General features: G+C 47.8%; 1 pseudogene across 1 annotated transcript; it reads left to right on the top strand.

The window, feature by feature from the left end:
- Positions 1–11,623: 11,623 nt before the first annotated feature.
- On the top strand, positions 11,624–14,574 carry LOC146755612 (uncharacterized; annotated as a pseudogene). The gene has a single exon (XR_014937959.1). The product of XR_014937959.1 is annotated as an uncharacterized LOC146755612 (transcript).
- The last annotated feature ends 829 nt before the right edge of the window (positions 14,575–15,403 follow it).

The following is a 15,403-nucleotide window of genomic DNA, read 5'->3' as shown; positions in this document are numbered from 1 at the left end:
TCCTCAAGGATTACATCAACTGGCTTCCCTTGGTCAACTAAACGGATAACTGTGTCACAGAATGAGCTTAAATTAAACAGGACCTTCGCCTCACAAACTTGTGTTGGCTGCAACCAATGACAGAATTGTCCTTCAGCTGTTTTTCCATAACTCCCACCATCATTTTCTCCATAATTTTACCAGGCTCTGGACTGACAGGTCCATAATTGCCCATGTCATCTTTCTTGCTCTTCCTTACAATGAGACAACATTTGCCAGCTTCCTGTCAGCTGGCATGACCCTAGACTTCTTTAGATGCAATTGAAATGACAGCCCAGAGCATACTAAGGCGTCATCATTGAAAGAAAGTAGATGTGCCATAGCTTTGCAATGTCTTGAACTCCAGAGTATGCCACAAATGGAGCAGAGGGGAAGATTTGCCTCTTCTGTAGTGAACTCATTCATTTGGTAAGCAGAATAACACTACCTGATACATGAGGACTGTGTCTCTGCTCTGCTCTGCTCAGCTCACAGGGCAGAGGTTCAGGGTGTTGCTCTCATGTCAGTGCAGGTAAACTCACTTTAACCTTTTTTCTTCTGTAAATGCTTCCTCTGTTTGTATGCTCAGATACACTTCCACATTCCCTCAAGTACACTTTCATATATCATTAACAATTACACTTTCTTATACCATCAAAACTGTTTGTCAAACAGTACAGTTCTTCAGTTCACATAAACTCCCTTAATACAGTCTGTATTCTTCAGTTATAAACACTGTGCCACAGAACCAGCACTGATTGAACCACCTCCCTCACACACTTCCTCGCAAGCAGTACATAGTATTACATAAATGGGTTGACATTCATTGGTCGGGTGGAATGTACACCTCTCCTCAGGACAATCTTACTAATCTACAGAGTACAAACTCCCGTCTTCTTACATACAAGCAGAAAGTACTTATGAGTGGACACACAACACAGTCTTTCACTTTGTCCGTGTCTGGCCATTTCCCTCACAGGAGGAAGGAAACATGGATCGGGACTCGGCACTCACCCTGCAGCTGTTCTGTGTCTCACTCACACCACACTCACTCTGACATTTAGATCAAAAACCATGGTTTATTCATACTACACAATGCTGACAACGTTTTCTAGCTGGAATCTTAATAACACTCATACTCTGGTTGACCAGTTGCAAACGTTAATGTTTTTCCCAGAGTCGGCTTGACACACGGTACCAAACACTTAAAGCAGATGATAATATTGAACATACAACCTATAACCCCCGTGATTACAACTTGGAGAACCCAGGCTACCATTTGACAGGCTATCCACTATATCCCATACCCGTAGGAGAGACCAACCTAGGTCCCTCCTATTGTCAACTACCTGGGAGAGAGTATTTGTTCTTGTTTCCATTCATATGACATACAGTTCCCTTTCATAGGAACTCACCCAAGGAGTCTTCCTACCCAGCTGGCAACCAAAGCCATGAGCTCACCTCCCTGGGAGCAGCACGTATGGCTGTAAACTGTGTAGGATGTCTCCTCAAGACATATGGGCTCCACTTACCATACACATACCTGGTCCACCTATGGGTGGTCCTTGTCTGTCCCTGCAGTGATCAGGTGAGGAAGGGAGTCCTTCAGAGAAATCTCAGGGTGCGCCAAAAGTGTCTCCCTCTCAGCTGGTCCTGCAGCGAACAGAGCTGGTCCCACCTGGGCCGCCAAATTGACTACAGGAATTGAACTCTATAACCTCTATAACTGATACAGTCTCCCATGACATACTTATACCAAAGCTGAGGAAGTATGGGATAGGTGATTGGACAGTGAAGTGGGTCGAGAACTGGCTGACTGGCAGAGTGCAGAGTGTTGTCGTTGGCGGTGCAGTGTCTGGCTGCAGGGCTGTAAATAGCGGCGTCCCCCAGGGGTCCGGTCTTGTTCAACATCTTCATCAACGACCTTGATGAGGGGATAGTGACCACCCTCAGCAAGTTTGCTGATGACACGAAGTTGGGAGGATTGGCTGACACGCCTGAAGGCTGTGCTGCCATTCAGCGAGACCTGGACAGGCTGGAGAGCTGGGCAGTAAGACACCGGATGAGGTTTAACAAAAGCAAGTGTAGAGTCTTGCACCTGGGTAGAAATAATTGCATGCACCAGTACAGGCTGGGGGAAGAGCTGCTGGAGAGGAGCTCTGCTGAGAGGGATCTGGGTGTCCTGGTGGACGACAGATTGACCATGAGCCAGCAGTGTGCCCTTGTAGCCAAAAAAGCCAATGGCATCCTGGGGTGCATTAAAAAGAGCGTGTCCAGCAGGTCGAAGGAGGTGATCCTCCCCCTCTACTCTGCCCTGGTGAGGCCTCATCTGGAATATTGTGTCCAGTTCTGGGCTCCCCAGTACAAAAAAGACAGGGATCTCTTGGAAAGAGTCCAGTGGAGGACCACAAAGATGGTGAAGGGCCTGGAGCATCTCCCCTATGAGGAGAGACTTAGGGAACTGGGTCTGTTTAGCCTTGAGAAAAGAAGGCTGAGAGGGGACCTGATCCAGGTCTATAAATATTTGAGGTGTGGGGAGCAAAGAGGTGAGGCCAGACTCTTTTCAGCAGTGTGTGGAGGAGGGACAAGGGGAAACAGACAGAAACTGCACCATAGGAAATTCTGCACTAATGTGTGCAATAACTTCTTTATGGTGAGAGTGACAGAGCACTGGAACAGGCTGCCTAGGGTGGTTGTGGAATCTCCTTCTCTGGAGATATTCAAGACCTGCCTGGATGCTGAGCTGTGCAACGTGGTGTAGGGAAACTGCTTTGGCAGGGGGCTGGACTCAGTGGTCTCTGGAGGTCCCTTCCAACCCCTACAATTCTGTGATTCTGTGAATATCATGGAGTTGTTTGGATGGGGAAAGACTACCCCTTTGAATGACCTTTTGTCAGGGCATGTCCTGGGATTCCTAGGATCCTCAAAATGCAGCACTGCTTCTGTCACTGAAAAATGGGGCCCTGTGTGGGACGGAGGGAGGGTCCATGAGTCCCTGGCCCACCTGACTGAGTATTTCCATGGTCTTAGCAAAGACATACTTACAACTTGAGAATGACAGTTAGCTGTGTTCATGGTGGCATGGCCACTTTTAATGGCCTTGAACTGTCTGAACATAACTGAAGAGGCTCAGGCTGATGCAAATCAGCTATTGAATGATAGTGTTGAAAAATTGGAAAGACAGGTGGCAGTTTTGATGGGAAAAAACCTAATTCAATCATTCTCCTATGGAAGATCAGTAACAACTGTCTGGAGGACCATGGGGGCCCTGTACAAGGGAATCTGTATAAAATGGACTCTGTAAATGAAGGCACTAAAAGGTCAGATTTTGAGGTTCCATTTGGACTAGATCTATTTGAGATCTGACTGATTGTAACCCAAAAATGAAAAAAAAAAAATAAAAAAAATGCAGGATAGGCTGGGGGGAGTGCCCTGACCACTGTCCACCCCCCAAACCCTGCTGCCCATAATACAGCAGCTGAACTGATGGATATAGTACAGTGGTTTAGACAGAAACCAAGAGAGCATGCCAGCATAGCTGCTCTGGTTATGGGACATGGAGGCAGAAAGTGCTATGGTGAATGGACTGGAAATTTCAAAACTGACATCCATTACTACTAACCCTGCCCTCAGGCAAAGACTTTATGCTCTTGTCTGGAGGGCTTATCGCAATAAAGACTGGCGGATTTGCTGCGTAGACCGGTCAGAACTCAGATCTGCGTTGTGCTTCCTGCGGCACCAAACGCCCAACAGTGGCAGTTCCGTGTATTGGCCAGCAGGTGGCAGCAGAGACCACGGAAAGAACGTCTGCGGGACAAACCCTGGGGATCCGTTCTTTTGATTATAGGGGAAGAACACAAAGATGGAAGAGGAGGGAAGGGGGAAAAAAAAAAGAAAAAAAAAAAATCAAACCACAGCAAACAAATAAAAACTTCTCCAAACGTAGCAAACGTGAATGTCTGTCAATAAATTAATGATTAATTAAATTGATATCCCTTTCCCGCCCCCCCCCCCCCCCCCCCCCCCAACTTCTGAGATGAAAAAAAACCACTTCTTTTAGAAGAAAACAGAGTAGTAACAACTTCTGTACCTACATTCACCACTCTGAGATCCTGTCTGGGTCTCCCAAGGCTTGTAAATAACCACTGGGTCGGTTCTGATGTCGCGTGATTTGTTGTCAGTTCTCTCATGGTTCTCCGGTCAGTTCTCCGGTGCCAGGATCTGCCACAGGGCATTCTGACCACGGGCATCATGTTTCTACGCTGCCGCCTGCATTTAACAGGCAATGGGACTGCCCAGCATGTGCAAGGCAGCACCTCTTTCACACCACCAGAATGTTTAAGGCTGTTGGGATTGTTGTTAGCGTCCCATTAACACTGAGGCTAGAGATACCCTTAGGATTGACATTACTATTAGCATTACTTTGATGGTGCCCTATCTGGGTCATTTCCAGGGGATGTCAGGAGTAAGGCACAGTGTCAGGAGAAAAAGAACAGACTCTGTTACTTTATAAACGTGATAATAGAGAGAGTTCATTGGAAAAAATACAACTCTTAAATAATGCAAAGCATGCTTCTGATAGGATGCAGGCATCATCTGGGCTCTGATTAATATTACTCTTAAGGTAAAGATTATTGTTACCATAATGATTTTTTTTTTGGATTATGATCAGGGTTAAGGTTCCTTTTGCTACAAACTTCTAGCATCATTTTTGTTGTTGCATTTGGAGTTAGGGACAATTTTAGAATCAGGGTAAGGGTTAGGATTAGAGTTACATTGCTGGTTAATGCTGTTATCTTTACAGCTCCTGTGAGGGTTGGGGTCTGGGTCAGGTGTTTAAAAATGAAATGAAAAAAGAATTAAAAAAATATATTGAAAGCTTCAGATTTCCTTAATCTTTGTGGGAATCATATAATGTGCAACTCAGATCTACCTCTTCGTGCAGTGACTGCCTGTAAATTTGCTGGAGCCTAATATAATATGGCCTTGTGCTTTCCACTAACTCACCTTCATTTCATTTTCATTACATTTGCTTGGTAGTCAGATTTTGGTGTGTGGATATTTTAAAACAATCTAACTGACATTAGCAAAAAATTAAAAATAAAATTAAAAAAAATGCACAACAGCATCGTATCAATTTTTATAGATAAGATAAAGAAGAGCAGTTTCCCTTAGTTTTCTGTGCCTCTTTACTTTCTTACCCTCTCCCCTTGTGTGAGAAACTCTCAAAGTCAAAGATTTCTAGTTAGGCAAAGATGGCAGCGATAGCAGCAGTGCTTATTCATTATTGCAATACTGCGCGCACATCCCCTATTGGCAAGGGAGAAACTGCACACCAGTCAGTGAAATCAATTCTGTTCTGTGCCCTAAGCCCACTGCAGGTGATGCTCTCATGGCTCTCATTGGTTGAGCATCTCAGGCTCACAGACTCCTCGAGACTATGGCTAGGATTCATTTCCATAGAAGGTCAATTACCAACCTCTTGTTTTTAGGTCTGCCTTGTACTTTTCTGCGGACAGAGAAGGGCAATGTTTCCAAAAGTCAGTACATTCATTCTGTCCTGTGCTGGGCTCTACCCACCCTGTATTTATCTTGTGCTTGTCTCAATTCTCCCCATGTCAGAATGCCCCCAGTCTGAACTTAATTCTGTTCAGCAACTTTCTTGGTGGAAAAACTACTTATACAGCTGTTTTACAAGAGGGTTATACATTCAGTTAGGGCCTACACTATGTACTGAAAATACTGGAAACTTCCACTGCAAAAACACAATCTACCTCTCCCATCTGTGCAGCCTTGCAGACCCAGAGCATGCCAGGTTATTTCTGCTTTCATAGCATTTGCATGCTGTAGGGTGAGCACAAGGTTCTGCTGCTTGATTCTTCTGCAAGAGCTGCCTACCGGCAAATGGTTGCAGGGATGGAGGATGTGACAGAAAGCATTTGTCTCCACAAGAGCAGAGTTACATTCAGTGCAGAGTGTGAGAGTCAGGTTGGTGTGGAAAAGCACTGACACGCTGGGGATGATGCAGTGCTCACATGTCTAACACTCACAGACATTACTGTCAGAAGGATGGTGCTGTGTTGTGCTTCTACCTTTGGCAGCCCCTGGAGAAATGCTATGGCACACAGAACACCTTTGTATTGCACTGACTGCTGCCATGCAGCATGGATTTAACACACCAAATCCAGAGGAGCATGACTGCATCTAACTGCCCTGAGAAAAACTACTGTAGCTGAAGAGATGAGGAGGCAGCTGCTCATCTGCAGAACAAGCAGTACTGCCAGACATTGGGCCAGGTGAGCACCTCCTGCTGCAGCGTGATGATGACAGGGCTGGAGATGATCTGCAAAGCCAGCTTAAAAGTGGGAGACGTGAGTCAACATGGCAGGAGGACAGAGGTGTTAGGGAGCAGCCAAGGCATCAAAGAGTATCAGAAGGCTTTGAAAAGTATCACAAAGTGACAGCCAGGAAGACTGGGATATATCATGAGCAGCAACCTGGATGCTAGAGATTATTTGCTCCCATACAAAATGGTAGAGATCTTGCTGCAGACATCCCAAAGCCAGGCAAAATGGGAACCCAGAGCTCTGCCTGCACGAACCCCACAGCCATAGCATTGCAAGCTGAGCTGCCTTGCTGTTTGTTGCATTCATCCCAATCCCTGTGATTGAAGACTCAGAATGCAGTCGAGGCGATGACTGAGCATGAGAGTGACTTTATTCAATAAAAGACAGGAGGGCTTGAGAGGTCAAGGGTGAAGATGGGACTCCTCTTGTCAAGATGAGAGTGGCTCAGAGCTGGTGCTGCTGCCTGATGCCTGGGACTGGCAGCCTGACTCTAAGTCCCCATCTAAGATGCTCAGCTTCACCTCACTGATGCTGCCCTGCTCCTGCATGGTGGTGCTGCTGCTGGGACACTCGGGCTGTGCTTGGGATGGGCAGCACTGCAAAGGCGCTGGGTCACAATCCAGGCAGGTGACTGCTGTGTCTGGCAGGCTCAGGTCACGAGCTTCAGCAGAGCCAGGAGATATGAGAGCATGAACGTGGATGAGCCCCTTGTGTCCATCACTGTTACCATGTGGAAGGCTGTCATCCGAATTGCAGCGATTCATGCTTAATAAGAACTCTCCATTGATGGAAAGACACTGCTTGGTTTGGATCTTTGGGGTTGACAAGGGCTCGAATCACCTAGGAAGGCATAGAAACACAAGGGTTAGTTTCAAACACTTGCAAGTTGAATCATGAAAGGTTGTTGATACTTGGTAATAGAGTGGCGGCAGGAAGAAGCAAGTAGGCTTGAAGCAGCATAGCCACTGTCTTGAAAGTGATCCTCATTCAGGTCCAGCTCGTGTGTTGTTTCACTGTAATCTGCTTCTTTGGGTCTACCTAGTGGGCAGCAACACTCGAGCTGTTACTGATATCATTGAAAAGAACTGGAGACAATTGTTCTATTCCTAAGAGCTTCAAGGTGCCTAGAAGCACAAATAGAAACCAGCAGTATTTCATCACTTCACCAAAAGGAAGGTCAAACACCTGAGCTGTGAAGAGCAGTTACAGAACCTATGCATAAGATCACACCAGACATACTTTGTTCTAACAACAGTTATGGCACATAGTCCATTTCCTTCAATATTCCCAAAATGAAATGATGTGGAGCATTACAGGGAAAGAAACACTGCACACAGACACTATGACCCTGATTAGACTCAAGCAGCAGACTTAAAACAAGTCAGAGTTTTTGATTCCAGGATATTTCAGGACCTATCGTGTGAAATTCAGTTACACAACAGTGCCTAGGTGCCTGCGTTTCAAGCAACTTTCAGATCACAGCCATGTAAAATAAAAACAAATTCAGTGCAGAAATAGCAAGCCTGTACCTTAATACTCATGAGATTATCCATTTTTTACTGCATTCTGACTAAGTTCTAAAACTTGCTCATCCCAGTTCACTTCAACAAGTTCCACCAGTTCAAGCAACGCAGTTCTGAGATCCTGTGTATGTTGTGCAGATAGAATTGAACAGTGCAGAAATAATCTCTGACAGCTTTAAGAGCTCTGTTCTGCTTACAAACTCTCAGTCCAAAACTATTCACAGTTTTAAGGAAATGAACACCTGAAGCAGTTGGATCATCTGCCATTTGCCGCATTCTGCTTCTTGGCATCATGATTAGCACAAAGGGTTTTCTGCTGTCCTGCAGAGATGGACAAAGTCCTGCTTACAAATGGACCAGGTTTCAGTGTACAGCAGAGTTTGTACCAGACTAACAAGCCACGTCATTCAATTCATGTGCTCAGGTTGTTATGCACTCCGAAAGGAAACAGAACTAACTGCTGGATTCTGAAGGCAATCTGTGGGGTCCTACATTACCTCCTGATTCTGGAAGAGGAAATTCTAATAGCAAATGCAGAACTTTGATCTTTGTAGACATGAGAAGAGCTGGCATTTAGGAACATTCATTTCAGGGAAATCAAATGATGTGTCTATATTTTTACTACAGATAGTATAGGGAGCAGCTAGTTGAAGAACCAGATACAAAAAAATCCAGCCCATTGGCAGGAAAATACTTCTCCTTAAATTCTGTATGCTATCATGGTACAGAATTAGGCTACAGTGCCACATAGGCCAACCAAGCGTAGAACCAAATCCACAAAATACTGGTAGACAAAGCAGCAAAAACAGGGACAATATTCAGCAGACTGTGCTGTGGCCTTTCTACCCACAGCTCAGCATGTTCTGCCATCCGAAAAGCAAGGCCTCTTGTCAAGCTCAGCTATTTCCCTTCTCAGTGTATTCTAGCACCACTGATACCCACTGGTATCCTCCTGTAGAGTGCCATCATATTGTCATCATCCAAAGGAAAAACCCACACAGCAGAGCATACAGCACTACACCCATGCTCCAAATATCCGCCTGAAAAACAAAAAGACAAGCTTACAAACCTGAAGCACCTCAAATGGCTTCCTGACAGACTGGATTGTCTGCCCTTGCCAAAGCCCACATATAGCCCATGAAAAGCTGGCTCTTTCCCTCAGGAAATAAAACCTTATCGTCCCAGAGAAAGCATATAACCCTCATTCAATTGCCCTTTCACTCAGCTTAGAGCACTACTAAAACCAGCATCTTCACCTTAGCTCATCACACTGCTGCAGTTCCTTTTACAAGGATTTCACTGGCAAAAATGAAATCAAAGCCGTCACAAGGGATTTAGCACAGTTACGTGTTACTGGCTACGAGAGCTGTCAGCACAGTCACCTGTCTGGCTTTGCTGCTGTTCGGTTCTCTTTATGTAGAGGCACAACAAGGTTCAGACACAGTGCAGTTCTCACTTTGACTGTAAAGAAAAAGGAGGCTTGAAAAGCAGCGTGTGGAAAACAAAGAAACAAGAATTAGAACAACAGTGGGGCCATGGCACTTGTAGGAATTGCTCCGCCTTTAACAGCGATTCAAGAAGGATGAGGGCATTCCAAACCAGACCAGTTTGGACAGATTAACAACTGCAAGTAGTGGGTTCCAAAATTCCAGACATGAAATCAAAGCTGGAAAAACTCTTCACATTTTCATCTCTCAATTTTTAGTTCATTGTGCATTACAACGGAAACAATTCTTCACATACAACTTGGAAGCTAAAGACAAGTCTGACAAAACAGACTGCACAGAAATGATGGATAATTAACAGAGCAAATTGCTCTTTCAAACACTTAGTAATAGAAAGAGATCTCTGAAGTTGCTGTTCTGTAGAGCCCCAAAGCAGTCGCTTGAGGCAGTTCAGGATTAGCCAGAGACAAACCAGCCAGCTGTGTGAACTGAGACCAATTGCACTTTTCTAGTCTGTGGCCACTGACAGCTTCTGAGAGCTACCAAGCGATGCAACCTAGCAGAATTCAGAAGGGAAACCAAGAGAGCCTACCTGAGCTCCACTGCCTTTAAATGCTCTGTGGAGAGGGAAGGGAAAGAGGGGAAAACAAACACCGCTCTACATCCCTCTGAGCCAATAGACACTTTGCCCTGGATTAGCTCTGGTGCTGCATAAGCTGGGCTTCCACAGCATGTGTTCAGGCGGTAATCAAGGCCTGCCTGGAATAACACAAAAAATAGAGAGAAACGTTTGCTTTAACAGAGTTTATGTCTTCTGGTCATAACACTTGAGAAGCCTCAGAGGCTTCTTCTCCTGTGCATATTTTCATTCATCTTAGAGTTTGCTTTCATTCAATGTGACCTCTCTAGGCAAATATTGTCTAAGACCATGAGCATCACATAAATGTGCAGATCTCAAGCTGCTCACTTATCTAGTACCCTTCGCATGATGCTTTATTTTCCTCAGCTGATCATCTAGATTGTGTCTGTTGATTGTGCAACAACAGCCTGTTGATCTCGATTACCTGTGAGAGGCTCTAACTTTGGCCAGGAAAAATCATTTGAGGATAAGTAATTATCTGGGACTCAGTAAGTCTTCCCATGCTTTCATAACAGCAGAGATACACACACACACAAACTCGTGGAACCCCACTGCTTTGCACAATCCTGTGCACACTCACGTGTGTCATGCACTGATTTCCCAGCCAGTCCTCATAGGGTCTCTTACTTAGGACGGGAGTGTAGGGGAGCAGCCAGAAGCTGTTTGCATTCCCTGCTGTCTGCTGGGCAGCTTTGCTGGAGATGCTTGGGTTGCTTTGTTTTTCCTTGGGAGGTGGGAAGGAGCTTTGGGTTGGAGGCACATCCCGTGCCAGAGCATCCCAATGGCACGTGTGGGGCACTGATCTGCAGCAGATGAAGGGGAGGAGGTCCCAGCACAGCTCTGCACCATGCTCTGCCACACTGGGCAGCTTGTTCCTGGCTCAGCAGCATCATCAGACAAGAAGCAGGGAAGGAAATCAAGGATGGGGGGTACCATCAAACGCAGTTAGTGCATGCCTGTGCAAGACAAACAGACCCAGAGCTTGCAGGTTGTTCCTGCTTTTGTAGCATTTGTGTGCTGTAGCTGAGCAAAAGGTTCTGCTGCTTGAATCTTCTTCTGCAAGAGCCACCTACCGGTAAATGTCTGCGGGGATGTAGTCGGTGTGCACGTCTGAAGCCATTTGAGAACCTAGTCGTTCTTGCTGCAGGACCCCTGTCTTCTGTTAAAAGCTGAACGGTCCCCAGAGCACCTGTTTCCATCAGCTACCACCATCCAAAGCAGCCAGCCTTCTTACAGTCACCTGGCCCAAACATCCCTTTTGCTCTACACTTGATTCCTGCAAGAGATGGGAGCTCGGCACGCACACCATCCTTCCAACACCCCATCCCTGCAGCAAGGGATCACAGCGCTGGCACAGCTGAAACAAAAAGGGTGTGCGAGTTTCCTGTTAGCACTCAGTGTGAACCAATCTACCACTGAGCAACACCGTGAGTCCCCACTCACCTCAGCACAGGTCAACCTGTAACCCCAACCTTCCCCTATCCATGTGCACACGCACACCCATTCACCACCCTGCCTGCTTTGCACACCCCCATGCACACTCTGCATCGTGTGCCCTCCTTTGCATTCACAGACGTGTGCAAACCATCCCTGGGAACACCTACGTGCCTACACCTTCCACAAACACCCCTTTGTGTGCACCTGTGTGTTGTATTAGGCGAAATACGGGGATGTTATCGGGCTGTGACGTGACAGGCCCTTCCCCATATTCTGGAAGAATCTTGCTACGTGTAATACAGTAGGCGTAGACGAAGTGGACAAAGGTTATATAAGGTCGTGTGTGCTTCAATAAATCGCCATTTTACCACGCTACCACCTTGGTGTCACTTGGTAATTGGTCTAACTACTGCTTCAGTTGGAGGCGAGAGATCGTAAAGCCATTAACGATCATAAAGCCTTCAAATGGTGACCGCCGACGTGATTCGTCACGATTAGGCGTGATTAGGGACTTTTGGAGCAAGGTAGTTGTCTGCTAAACGGCAGCAGGATCCCACTGCGGTAGCGAATCCTCTCGTCGCGGAGTAGTGGAAGCCCAGGGTCGAAGAGGAGTGGCCATCACTCTTCGACAGGTGGGAGAGCGAGCTCGGAATCCCGGAATCTCGGAATCTCGGGGACCCCCAGGAACCTTCGGGGAAGCGCCAGGGAGCGGCCAGGAGAACTACGTTCGGCCGGGGCGACATGGAAGCCGTTATCAAGGTAATTCTTCACGCTTGCAAACTTCACTGTGGGAAACAGGCTCCTTCCAAAAAGGAGGTAACAGCAGTTCTTTCGCTGCTGGAAAAGGAAGGGCTTTTAACAAACCCGTCTGATTTATACAATCCTGGCAGATGGGATGGAATTACGGCCGCACTATCTCAAAGGTCGCTGGCCACTCGAAAAGTATCAGAATTCAAAGTATGGGGACTTATCTTGGAGGCGCTGAAAGCAGCACGGGAGGAGAAGCTAGCAAACCAACGTGCTAGAGACATTCTGGGTTTGGAGACGGGGGGAGGCCGGGGGGGGAGTCTTGACTCTCTTACAGATTCAGTGCAAGGCAAGATGGCGCCGGCTCCCCCGAACACACCTGTTCCTTCGCCTAAGACAGACATTCCAGAAGGCAGCCCTGAACAGGAGGACACCCCGCCTCCGCCCCCCTATCCTAACTCCTCGTATCCTTCATTGGACGCCTACAGGGATGAAGGGGGAGGGAAGCCCCTCGAGGAATGCGATGTTGCTACTGTACCTGATAAGAACAAGGACAAGGGAGAGAGAAAGGGGGGAGGCATGGTGGTGCCACCAGAGCTGAAAGGAGGAGGTGTGGTCCCACCAGAGCTGAAAGGGGGAGGTGTGGTGTCACCAAGGAAAAGTGTAAGGAGGGGTGGTACTTCTTTGCTGTCGGGTCCCGCCTGTTGCTGTGCGTATGCCCAGAAAGGGGGGGATCGTGCCAACCCATGTGATAGTGAAGGTGAATGTGGGTGTGATGATTTCATGTGGCCCGCCCAAGGGGCTGGCCAAGCCGCCCAAGGTGCCACCCAAGGGGGATGTGGTCCTGCGTGGGCCGCCCAGGGGGCCGCCCAAGGGGGATGTGGCCCCACGGCACCCGTACCGTGGAGCCCACCCACTCTCACTGATTGGGCCCAGACAAGGGAGGACCTCCAGACAGCCGACCCGGAAACAACAGCTTTTGCCCTCCCGATAATAGTGAAACAGGATGGTCCGGCTTGGACCCCTCTGGATTCCAAGGCGATTACTCGCCTTGCAGAGTTAGTTAAGAACAAGGGCTTGCGTTCTCCGGTAACTATGTCAGCAATTGAGGCTCTCATGGCCTCGAGTCTCCTGCCGTACGATGTGGTCAGTCTCATGAGGGTGATTCTTGAGCCCGTGCAGTATACGCTGTGGTATGATGAATGGAATAGATTGCTTCAGGCTGTTGTCGCTGAGGCAGCTCGTGATAACAATCATCCAGCTAATGCGCATACAGGTCAGGGCCGTGGAGCTAGGGTTGAAAGAACTACTCTCTTGCGCCTTCAGGGACTAGCAGATGGTATGGTGGGGTCCCCGGAGGGTCAAGCAAGAGGGCTGAGAGCGGGGGAGTTAGCTGCGCTTACAAAGGCAGCCCTTCAGGCGCTGCGGACAGTGGCTAAGGTTGCGGAGCCTGTGCTCCCGTGGTCCGACATCAAACAGGAGCCTTCTGAGTCATTTTCTGATTTTGCAAATCGCTTGATTCGTGCCATTGAAGGGTCTGACCTCCCGAAGGGAGTCCAGCCTTTGGTTGTGATAGACTGTCTCAAGCAAAAGTCGCTCCCGGACGTTCAGCAGATAATTAGGGCAGCTCCTGGAACTTTGAACACCCCAGGGGAGATTATCAAATATGTGCTAGATCATCAGAAAAATACTCCCTCCAATAATGATGGCTTGGCAACTGCCGTGCAGGGAATGGCTGCCGAAGTCAGCTCTGCGATTAAATCTGCAGTGATGATGGCAGCTCGCACCGGGGATGAGAAGGGAAAAGGTCCGTGTTTCAAGTGTGGGCAGCATGGTCATTTTAAAGCACAATGCCCCAAGAAAGCTGGGCAGAGCAAGCCTCAAGGAAAACGTTGTCAGTTGTGCAATGGGGTTGGACATGTTGCGCATCACTGTCGAAAATTTGAGGTTTTGCCGCAGGGAAACTGGAACGGGAGGGTGCCAGCGGCCCAGGGCCCCTTCCCGCTTCATTAAAATGGGCCAAGCGTGTTGACCACACGGTGGCGCTGACCATGGATCTAGGTGATAGGCCATTGGTGAGGGTCATGATGACGTTGGACCCTGGAGTGCCTACACTAGGTCCTAGGACGGTGTACCTTACAGCTTTGTTGGACTCTGGTGCAGATGTTACAGTTATTGCAGAGCGCGATTGGCCATTCCAGTGGCCAAAGGTTGCAACATCAAAGGTCCTGATAGGGGTGGGGGGTGAAATGACCACCTCTGTGTCGGATGCGGAAGTGGGAATTTCGATCATCAATCGAGATGGCTCAATAGAAAAAACTGTTTTCATCACCCCCAATATAGCTCCGATCAGGGGATCTCTGCTGGGCAGAGATCTTCTTCTTCTCATTGGGTTACGGCTGACAAATTTATCCTAAGGGCCACTGTCCACCACTTGGCGCTGCAGCATGCGATTCCGCTGCGTTGGAAACGGGATACATCTCCCGTTTGGGTGGATCAGTGGCCCATTCCTGCTAAAAAATTGGCAGCGCTCATACAGCTTGTTTCCAGAGAACTTGCACTAGGCCATATAGAGTCATCGCTTAGCAATTGGAACACGCCCATCTTTGTCATTCAGAAGGCCTCTGGATCGTTTCGGCTGCTCCACGATCTCCGAGCAGTCAATTCACAGATCATCCCCTTTGGTCCTGTCCAGCAAGGGGGACCTTTGTTGTCAGCAGTCCCACAGGGATGGCCTCTGATGGTCATTGATCTAAAGGATTGTTTCTTCTCTATCCCATTGGCTAAACAGGATAGGGAAGCCTTTGCATTCACAGTTCCGGTTGTAAATAATCGAGAGCCAGCTCAGAGGTACCAGTGGAAGGTTCTTCCGCAAGGTATGGTCTGTTCACCTACGATCTGTCAACTTGTGGTGAGCAGAGTCATAGAACCAGTGAGAAAGGCACTGCCAGGATGCCAAATCGCCCATTACATGGATGATTTGCTGCTTGTTGCACCTGATGATGCTCAGTTGAAAACGTTGGAGGGGCAGATCGTCCGCACCCTCATCTCTGCAGGGTTTGTGATCTCTCAGGAAAAGATCCAGAGAGAACCAGGGATTGAATTCCTGGGCTATAAATTTGGATCTTCCACAGTAATCCCGGAAGGGCTGGAGATTAAGCCTCAAATTACAAACTTATGGGATGTGCAGAAGTTGGTGGGGGCACTGCAATGGGTGAGGAATGCCATTGGCATCCCTCCACGCCT

Source organism: Coturnix japonica, chromosome 31 (assembly GCF_054131305.1).
Source record: "Coturnix japonica strain WE chromosome 31, WE-NBRP24, whole genome shotgun sequence".
In the NCBI taxonomy this organism is placed as follows: domain Eukaryota; kingdom Metazoa; phylum Chordata; class Aves; order Galliformes; family Phasianidae; genus Coturnix; species Coturnix japonica.
Note: the sequence above shows the minus strand (reverse complement) of the source record. Positions and strands in the feature narration are given on the sequence as shown.